The 11,049-nt window shown below is 47.7% G+C and overlaps 1 non-coding gene across 1 annotated transcript; it reads right to left on the bottom strand.

Annotated features, from left to right (window-relative positions):
* Positions 1 to 7,103: 7,103 nt before the first annotated feature.
* Trnae-uuc lies at positions 7,104 to 7,175 on the bottom strand. The gene has a single exon. It is a non-coding gene; the product is annotated as a tRNA-Glu (tRNA).
* Positions 7,176 to 11,049: the final 3,874 nt, after the last annotated feature.

The following is an 11,049-nucleotide window of genomic DNA, read 5'->3' as shown; positions in this document are numbered from 1 at the left end:
TGCCGCAGCTCTTGCAGCTGTGCAGGGCGTAAGGGCACAGTTGCCAGGGAAATGGAGGTGTGAATGGTATCAGAGGTGGCAATGAAAGCGTCTTCGTGTGGCAGACGGTGGTAGTCACGGCAATGGCTGCCAGCGCTCTTTCAACTGAGCCAAACACATGCGTTGTCGCTTTTAATCCTTAAAACCCATGGTGTGGCTTCTACTAGATCCCCACTTTAGAGATGGGGAAAATAGAGGACAGAAAGATGAAGGAGAGCCCAGACAATCTCTTGAACAATAAGGAGAGGGACAGAGAACACTGAGGAGGAAGGCGACTTTTCAGCACGTTGACTTTAAGTTACCCAGTTGTTTGGAGCTGAGCTTCTTGCCTGCAACACAGGAAGGATCTTTCCTACTTTCGCTTAGGGATAAGACACAAAACCCCAGGCTTTCTTAAGTCCCGGTAGGAACCTTGCCTGCTCCCCCCACATCCACCATGCCTGTCCCTCTGTGACAAAAGGAAATTAGATTCATCCAATAACTTTGTTTTTCATGAAGTCATGGGGGTGATTACCCTGTGGCCTTGTAGGTGTTTGCAAATTGATTTTTTGATTATTTGTTCCAGTGATTTTCCAAGTGTTCAGTGTTTTTCCTAGTTAGAGTCCCAACGTGAGGGAACTAATTTTCATATCCACCTTCCCTTTCCTGTGCCAGTATGAAGTGTTAATGCTGTGATTATTTGGGATGCTTATGTGAGGCACCAGGCATACTCTAAGGGAACACACATAGGACAACTTGAAGTCTACTTATTGAGGGGTATAAAGTCCTTCAGAGCTTGTGACTATGTGCAAAAAAGCAAATGTATTGAGAAATACAGTTTTCTCAGATGTCCCATATCAATTTGGTTCATTAATTTAAAAAAAAAAAAAAAACAATCTTGATTGGGGAGTTCAGAGCCCACTGATGGATCACTACTATTATTTTTGATAAATGGACCCAGCATCAATCTGCTGTCTTAATTCTTATCTGTGTACGTATGGATTAGCTCAGTCCTCTTCAGAGAAGCCTCTTCGTATAGTGGACAGTGTTCATGCAGAAACTCACAGCTGGTCAAGTACAGAAGGCATTTGTGGAGTGTACCGCCCCAGATGGGACATGGATAGGACGCCCTCTCCCCAAAAGGCTCAGGGAACATTTTAGAAGAGGAGGCAAAAGGATTATAAGAGCCAGAGATCTGGGAGAACCGGTATCGTCTGGATCACATCTCCGTGAACTCTCAGCACTTGCCACCTGCACAAGAACTGTGCAAGGTCAAGCCAGTCAGCATTCCGGCGTGCATGGGGGAGGGGGTCCTGAGTCCTCGTTCCTCCCTGAGGAACTACTGACAATTAGTGGTGTCTGGGAAAGGGGGAGTCTGTTTTCTTTAAGCATGTAGCCCTTGGTAGACTGATCATGCTCCAGTAGGTGTCCCCATACCCAGGAGTATATGGAAACCACACAAAAAAAGGACCCGAAGTTGGGAAGGGGTGACAGGATGGGAGTGGATCTGGGAGGAACTGAGGGTATTAGTGATGGGTAAATATGATCAAAATATAATGAATACATGTACAAAACTCTCAAGGAACTAATAAAATCTTGTTTTTAAAAATAAAATAATTTTTTTAGAGAATTTCTTGTACGTCTTTTCTGCTGCTGTTTTTCTTTCTTTTTTTTAAAGACTTATTTATTTATTTCATGTATGTGAGTACACTGTAGCTGTCTTCAGACACACCAGAAGAGGACATCAGGTCCCATTACAGATGGTTGTAAGCCACTATGTGGTTGCTGGGAATTGAACTTAGGACCTCTGGAAGAGCAGCCAGTGCTCTTAACACACTGAGCCATCTCTCCAGTCCATAAAATAAAAATGTAAAAGTCAAACAAAAATAAAATTATCATGTTCCTATAGTTATTATTGTGTTCATGTAGTTACAGTGTGAATGTGGACTGAATGAAAAATTCAAATGACTTCAAAATTCATCTTCTGTGGTACTCAGCCATGTAGGAATTCAAATTTGGTGGCTAGAGTCACCCCAGGGCTGTGAAATCCACTCCATCAAAAATTCTTTCAGATTTTAAGGGAAACAGACGGCATCCTTCATGAGGACCTGAGGCACAAGATATGTGGTGGCTCATACCTGTAAACCCAGAATCAGGGCGGCTAAGAGGACTGGCGCCAGTTCTCAGTCAGCCTGGGCTACACAGTGAGGCCTTCTCTCGAAACACACACACACACACACACACACACACACACACACACACACACACAAATCTCTAACAGGGCTTCAGGGGAGAAAACAATCGATTAGCCAGTTCAGCCTTTATTGAACTAGATAGAACAGTGCTGATTGGAAAACACAGATCCTAACAATAGCAGGTGATATTCATTGAGCACCTGCTATGAACAAGGATGATTTTACACACTTTATGTTATTGCTAGATGGCATTACTTCTGTCAGGGCTCATATAGGAGATTTGGTGGCATATTCATAGTAGAGTGTTTAATAAAGAGGCACAGCATGTGTGCCTGTGGGGGCTAGAGGGCAACTTTGGGTGTCTGTCTGTGGGGGGCTAGAGGGCAACCTTGGGTGTAGTTCTTCTGGCTTTTGTGAGTCCTGGGGGTTGAACTCAGATCCTTGTGCCAGAAGGCAAGAACTTTACCAATGGAGCCTTCTCCTCAGCCCCTTAGGCAGACTCTTTTGGTCTGTTTCCAGTGAGCTAGAGTTCATAAGGCAGGGGCCTGGGAGGAGGGGCAGGAAGCTGGCTGATCACACTTCTGTGCCCATACAGGAAGCAGAAAGCAGCTAGGAAGTGGAGTGAAGTTCTAAACCCTCCAAGCTCACCCTCAGAGGAGAAGCGACTAGCTTTCCCGATTGGACCAGTCATCCCTGCTAATACCGTGATTCAAGGGTGTATCATAGCTCAAAGTGGCCAGAGGGAAGGCTTAGCTTTAGTGGAATGTTTGCTGTATTTCCTGACAGGACACTCTCTTCTCTACAATTAAGATTTCTAGGCCAGCAGAACACAAGGTCACAGTAATAGGGAACAGAAGTGGGTGATGGTTGAGTGGGACCATTCCTATTCCCACTTCTTGATTCCTGGATCCTTGGATGGGCCCTGGCTGTTGGGGAAACAGTGCCACGCGTTGTACACTGATTCAGAGCATGCACACCCTTCTAATGGCCCTTGGACCATTTCTACAAGCTATTGCCACCAGGCTGGTACTGTAACTGTCTTCAAAGGCCATTCCACAATTCTAGCAAGCCAGCTGCTTCAGGGTCGTGGGGAATACAGTGAGACCAGCAAATTCTGTGACCAGGGGTGCTCTGCCGTACTGTGGCTGTGGAGTGAGTTCTCGGGTCAGGAAGAAGGCTTTGTGGAATTCCTTAACGATGGCATCATGTAAGTTCATGGATGGTCGTTTTGGCAGAAGTGTTGTGTGCGAGTAACACATCCACCACCAGAATAAGCATGCGTCCCACAAAGTGCTGCCCCCCCCCCATGATGGATGGGACTTGTAATCAATCTGACACAGTGCTCTTCTCTGCCACTGAGAGGTGAGACGCTCAGGTAAATGGAGGGTCGTGTTGCTGACCCCATACATAACCTCCAGGCCTGATCCTTTGTTGTGAGCCCATTGCCCAACAACAGGCATGACTGGAGAAAAAGCTTGACCACTACGCCCATAATGGACTGTCCCGTCTAGGCGACTGTCCTCCTCTGCCGAAGTCACCTTCTGGTGGGCATTTACATGTGACATCTTCACGCCCTTAGCCCATGTGGAGAGGTCTATCCACATCCCTCTTCACAGAATACCTTTCCCACCGGTTTTCCAGTCATGCTCTTTCCGAGCCCTGGACCGTCCAATCAGGCATCGCCTACCACCAGTGAGGTAGTGTATAACAAGCCATGTTTCCTTCCAGGTAAAATGTATGATGTTGGAGGCTATTGAGAGTTCTGCACACTACAAATTTTTTTCCTTTACAACTGTCTCTGCCTCTTCCTAAGTCACTGGGCTGAGGGTCCACCGCATGAAGCAAAGGACATGCTTGGGAGTGAAAGACTCCATATCAGCAGTATGGACTGTAGGCATTTGGGCCACCTTCTTTATGTCACTTACCCACACCCTCAGGAACTGCTCAGGCCCAATCAGATATATACCACTTCAATTTAATGGTGGATTACCATGCGTCCATTTTACGAATTGGTGGATCAAATAACGGCCAGTTCATGATGGCAGGTGAGGCAGCGTGGTAACTCGGGGTCCCCTTGTCAGATGCTGAGTTTCTACCAAGACCCTGCAGCAAGCCAGAAGTTGTTTCTCAAAGGGAGGACATGTATTTGCAGATGACAGGGCCCTGTGAAGATATTTGTGTCACATGTAAACGTCCATAAGAAGGTGACCTCGGCAGAGGAGGACAGTCGCGTAGACAGGACAGTTCATTCTGGGCATGGTGGTCAATCTTTTTCTCCAGCCATGCCTGTTGTTGGGCAATGGGCTCATGACAAAGTGTCAGGTCCCTGTGTTCATCATGATTCACCTATGAGGCCTCGCCAAAGGCTGCAGACAGCATTGCCACCTGCCTCTGACAAGTGACAAAAGAGCTGTCACTTGTTGCAGAGCCTTCACCCCTGTTCTGGGTCCCAGTCAAAACTAACAGCGTTTTGGGCAGAAGGGATCCTCTACAGTGACTTATTCCTTAAATGGAATATATTTGCATGGCCCACACGACATGACCCATGGACATTTTCAGTACAGTTATTTATTTATCACACACCGTTATTTGCACACACCATGGCATGCATGTGAGGGTGAGAATATGCTCTTAGGAGTCGTCCTGGGAACAGAACTCAGGTCTTCAGGCTTAGCGGCAAGCCCCTCTACCAGCGGAGCCATCTCTCAGCAGCCCGACTCCCGGAAAGTTTACTAAGGCTGAAGGTTCCTGCATCTTGTATGAATTTACTTCTCATCCCCTGACAAGAAAATTCTTTATCACTAAGTCCCATTCACTCAGTCCAACTAGCATAATGTCATCTGTGTAATGGGCTGGCATGCTTGTTTATCCAAAACTGTACCTGACACTTATAAGTCCCTATATTGGGGCTGAGGAGAAGGCTCCATTGGTAAAGTTCTTGCCTTCTGGCACAAGGATCTGAGTTCAACCCCCAGGACTCACAAAAGCCAGAAGAACTACACCCAAGGTTGCCCTCTAGCCCCCCACAGACAGACACCCAAAGTTGCCCTCTAGCCCCCACAGGCACACATGCTGTGCCTCTTTATTAAACACTCTACTATGAATATGCCACCAAATCTCCTATATGAGCCCTGACAGAAGTAATGCCATCTAGCAATAACATAAAGTGTGTAAAATCATCCTTGTTCATAGCAGGTGCTCAATGAATATCACCTGCTATTGTTAGGATCTGTGTTTTCCAATCAGCACTGTTCTATCTAGTTCAATAAAGGCTGAACTGGCTAATCGATTGTTTTCTCCCCTGAAGCCCTGTTAGAGATTTGTGTGTGTGTGTGTGTGTGTGTGTGTGTGTGTGTGTGTGTGTGTGTTTCGAGAGAAGGCCTCACTGTGTAGCCCAGGCTGACTGAGAACTGGCGCCAGTCCTCTTAGCCGCCCTGATTCTGGGTTTACAGGTATGAGCCACCACATATCTTGTGCCTCAGGTCCTCATGAAGGATGCCGTCTGTTTCCCTTAAAATCTGAAAGAATTTTTGATGGAGTGGATTTCACAGCCCTGGGGAGGCCAAGTTGTTTCTGTAGACATTTCTCAGTGTTGTTGGTAGTCTAGAACAAACTGGAGGGGGGGTGTTTCCCAGAGAATTCAACCCTAGTGGAGAGAAATGGGGCTTCTAACCATTGTGGGGTTTTCTATCTGCACGTCAGGTCACGTGAAGGGGTGAAGGACTGGGGGGGGGGGATGTGAGACACCTCAGCGCTGGCCACACCGAAATGCTGAAATTTCCAATTCTAGTCAAACATGAATGCTGGAAGATTTCATTCATTCATTCATCCATTCAATCAAATATATTAGAGAAGAAAGTGTGGTTTTATTGTTGGTATCTCCTTGCTACTAAATATTTCTGAAAACCTATTTTTTTCTTCCCTCTCTCAGACCTTTTTTTCCCCATTAATTTAACTATCTATTCACTTTGCCTCCCAATATCTGATCCCCCTCTCCTCCCAGTTCCTCCTACTACAGCTCCCCCACCCCGCCCATTCCCCCATCCCCTTCACCTCTGGGAAGTGGGAGGTCCCCCTGGGTTCCTCCCCCTCCCCGCCCCCCCTACCGCGCATCAAGTCTCTGCGGGACTAGTACATCCTTTCCCACGGAGGCCAGACAAGGCCGCCCACAACACGTTACAGACAGGAGCCTAGCATAGCTGTCCACTGAGAGGCTCCACCCAGCGGCCCATGGAAACAGACGCAGAGACCCACAGCCAAACATCAGCTGCAGCCCGGGGAATCTTGTGGAAGATTTAGGGGAAGGATCGATGGTCCGGAAGGGGATAGGAAATCCACGGGAAGACCAACAAAGTTAACTAGCGTGGACCTTTGGGCCTCGCAGAGACTGAACCACTAACCAAAAAGCTAGCATGGGCTAGACCTAGGCTCCCCACACATATGTAGGAGATGTGCAGCTTGGTCTTCATGCGGGTCTCCCAGCAACAAGACAGGGGGCTGTCCCTGAATTTATTTCCTGTCTGTAGATCTCGTTTTCCTCTCTGCTTTTAACACCAGTTAAGTGAGACATCTGAACCTCAAGTCTGGGACTCCTTGAAAGAAGGTTTATCCAGCCTCCGAGTCTATAACCCCCTGAAGTTGCATCTTTTCTTTCAAAGAGCACGATTTCTTTGGTCCGGTCCAAATGCCAGGGGAGGGGTATGCGATCTGTCCTTCCTTTCTTCACAGCCGTCACTTTGGCCCTGTATGCCGTTTCTCTCTTAAGTCTCTTTCTGCTGCGTTACGGCTCAGAGAATGGGATGTAAACTCTAAAAACTCTCTTCTCAAGTCACACCAGTGTGAACAGTGTCTTCTGTGAACCTAGTGTCTTTATTCTAAAAGGTACTGGCGTTCCCACACCGGGAGTCGAACCCGGGCCGCCTGGGTGAAAACCAGGAATCCTAACCGCTAGACCATGTGGGAGACGACAAGTGTGTCATAGAGCTCAGACAAATTGAGTCTCTTCACTCCGCTCCTCCCATAATCTGCAGACTCCACCCTTGACTGTAAACTTGGTCCTGCGCATGCGTGAACCACTTTAACACTCCGCGCCCTGCGCTCTTTTCTGGTCCCGGTCTTTTGTGGCGCCATCGGGTCCACAAAGACAAAGCATAGGTTCTCCCCTGATGCTGCTGGTCTCCGTGGGACCTGAGCTCTGCGTAGGAGCGGCTGTGGCGCGCAGGCTACCCCTACTGCTGCAGACACGCGGAGCCAGAAGGCTGGCTGCCGCTGTCACCCCGGTGCCCAGCCACCAATCCTCTTTGGGACGCCGTGAACTCGGGAGGCCGCCTTCCTTCTCTGGCACTTCTCGGTGGGTCGGAGCCGCGCACAGAGACGATGCTCAACCACACAGTTCTTTTTGTTGATGTTGGATCCCCTTAAATGTACTGCCTGCCTCCGGTCCTGACCCGGGGGACTTGGAAGGGCCTGGGGCAGGTCCTCTACGGCTTCCGAGTGACACCCAGAGGCAGGCGCGGAACGGTTCCGAAATAAAAAATGTTGGCTGTGTTCTCTCTATAATGATAAAAAGATCCTTGGCGAGGAGAGCGTGGGATCCCAGCAACCAACAAAGAGGCTAGCAGCCTTAACCGCAAATCTACTGTGCACAGGAGAAACCTCTTCCCGTTCGCCCGTCCACCCACCGCGGGCAACTTCTTTGATGTTTCCTTTTTTTTCAATCCATGAGGTGTCATTTTGGGGGACACCTGTTTGGGAACACCCAGAATACTCTCCATAGCTAACCTTACCACCTATAGAGAGCCCTGCATCCTACTTCTGAATTTAGGGAGTGGAGCAGGCAGAGATTTCATGTTTGGCTCCCAATTTTTAGTCTCAGGATAATAATTATTGCTTTTAGGTATATTACAGTTTCAAGGATATAAATCACCAGTGCTACCTACTCGTTGGGTGGCTGCCATCCATGGGATATAACCAAATAACAAGTTTACTTTTTCTTTTAAAAAATAAAAACCAAAAACAAGCGTTTCCCTATATAGACCGAGCTAGCCTGTAGCTCATACAAACCTGCCTCCGGAGTGCTGCGACCAACAACGTGCATCACCTTGCCCTGCTGAAAGTTTATATTTTAAAAGTTTTCGTTATTATATATTTAAATGTACAATGACAGTTTCATTGTAACATTTTTCACACATGCATAATGTATTTTGATCATATTCACCCAATACCCTCCTGACAGCCCAGACCCTGCTGGTCCTCTCCCTCTTTTGAGGGTGTGTGTGTGTGTGTGTGTATATGTGTGTGTACCAACAAACATAGGGATAGTTACAGGAACACTGGGAAAAGATTTACAGGTTCATGGGCACCTGGCCAGTGGCTACACCATTGAGGAAAATATCTTCCCCTTCCCCAGCAGCCATGAACCCAATATTTCCTCAGGAATGGGTGGAGACTCCTGAGTTCAGCAAAGTCCATCCCCCCCAATCTTAACTGTAAATCACATAGTAGAGGTACTCTCCCCTCAACCCCCAATCCCTCCCGAAAAAGTTTGCTTTGGTCTCACTACTCCCTAAACTGAAACTCCTGGGGGGGGGGGTCCTTTGTTTTAACCACTGGACAGTAACTACCAGAATCCTTCTGGGTTCTTTAAGTAAAAAGAACTATATCAACTATAGACAAGTCTCCGACCTCTATCCCGTTCTTGTTTTGGGAATAATTGCTGGTTTCTGGCTCTCCATGATAACTGTGGGCTTCTCTTCCTGACTCTGTTTCAGGACAGCACTTTGGTCGTTGGAGACAGCCGCACTGAGACCATGGAAATGAGTAAGTATCATAAACTCCTTTCCTCAGAGAGCAAACTAACTAAGAGCTAGTGATGCACTAGTTAAATACCCCACCAGAGGCAGGCAGCCTGCTTCTCACTTCTTCCTGAGGCCTTCCTCCAGCATGAGGACCGGATGGAGAAAAGAAAGGAGGCAGATGCAGCCCAGACTCACTGCTCCCAGGCCTGTACTTGCTTTAGGGCTGGCTCTCACAGGACGTGGGTTCCTAGAAGGCAGCCCTGCTTGGGCCCAAGAGACAGTGCCTCGCAGGGCATCCAGAAGACTTTTCCCGTGACTTTGTTAATCCAGAGTCCCGGCTTCATCTATTGGGGACTTCCAAAAGAGCACTTCAGGGAGCAAGGGTGAAAGTATGGGGGCTGGAGAGATGGTTCAGTGGTTAAGAGCACTGACTGCTCTTCAAGAGGTCCTGAGTTCAATTCCCAGCAACCACATGGTGGCTCTCAAATTTGAAGATAGCTATAGTCTTTAAAAAAAAAAAAAAAAAGGTGGTGGGGGTGGTGTGGAAGTGTGAACATTAATTAGCAAACACCTGCCCTTGATGATATCCTTCAATTTTTGAGTCTCACCAATGCATAGGACTAAAAAATGTCTTTGGCTTTTAAAGTAGGGTGCCCCCTGAAGCCCAGAAACTTGAGTCTGGGCTTCAAGTTTCTATTTCTAGTTGTCTGAAAACTCCAAATACCCCAGCCAAGTCTCTCGGTTTTCCATACTGTGCCCTGGCACAGCCTGCCCCCAGCCCCAGAACAGCCTACATGCTCTGCTCTTCTTGTCCCTCTGCCAGGCCAGCCTCTCCACTCTGAGCCAACCTTGAGGCCAGTTCAGCTCCAGGAAACATTCCCAGGGCTCCAGATCACAAGCCACGCCCATTTTCTCGGAATCCCAAAACACATGCTTTCAAAAGAATCACATCAAGGCAAATCCCTCACCACCCTGAAATTATTCAACATGGTTCATGAGTTAAAGTCAGATTCCATAAAACCCCTGGGAACCTAATCCTGTAGCCAATCATTTGGCCGAATAGTCTCTGTGTTTTTGTTTTTTTTTTTATCTAACTTAAATACTTCCTGCTGTACTTCTATCTAAAAGTTGCCACCTTTTAACCAGCAGCAAGAACAAAATGTTCCCTGGTAGAAGGAAACGTACACACAGACAAAGGTTTCTTGTTGACACAGGAACAGTTATTTCTGGCTGGGTGAATACATGGTTGATTCTCTCCCATTTTATCTACCGTTTGACACTGGGGGAAAGCCCCAAACATATGGTACTTGCCAGACACTACAGTAGCCAAGGGATGTGGCTGTGAGTCAGGCATGCTTGTCAGTCCCCCAGGGCTGGAGATTCTTTTCATTTCAGGGGGCCGGAGAGCTAGCTTTTAGAAGAACATTAGAAATACGTAGCTGTAAATTCTGATCTGCAAGTCCCTGCCAGTGGACTCAGGCTGGACCCTGGGCTAAGGCTGAACCCTGAACTAACCTTGGAGCTCCTGGGGATAGCAGTAACCCCGCCCCCGTGAGCACCAGGTCGAATTAATCTCTACAGCCTGATATCACCAGGTCCAGCTTCTAAGACCAGGTCTGACCGCAAAAGGCTGCTGGGATGCCAAAGCCTCCCCAACACCTTATTCAGATCAGGGAACTCTGCCCCTCACCTCTGCGCCAAACCTAACAATTTCTTCATGTCTTATGACTCAGGGAGCACATCCCTGAACCTCCCAATGGGCCAGGTGCTCACTGTGGGCCTAGCCCAGCCATCACTCCACTTCCTTGAAGCTATGCTCCTGCTTCCTTCTTAGGCTGTCTTCCTTGTGGGCAGAGTCTGGCTCTCCTGTCATTGCCCTAGCTGCTGCCCAGTGCTTCTTCATCTACACAGTCCCTAATCCTCATTTAGATGTCACTGGGGGCTTTCCAATAAAAGCTGCCTTTCCCCTAATTCAACCATATATACATATGGCATATATATAAACCATATATGCATATATATATATACACACATATACA

The sequence above is a fragment of the Mus pahari genome, chromosome 8, assembly GCF_900095145.1.
Source record: "Mus pahari chromosome 8, PAHARI_EIJ_v1.1, whole genome shotgun sequence".
Lineage (NCBI taxonomy): Eukaryota > Metazoa > Chordata > Mammalia > Rodentia > Muridae > Mus > Mus pahari.
The sequence above is the reverse complement of the archived record's forward strand: the minus strand, read 5'-3'. Positions and strand labels throughout refer to the sequence as shown.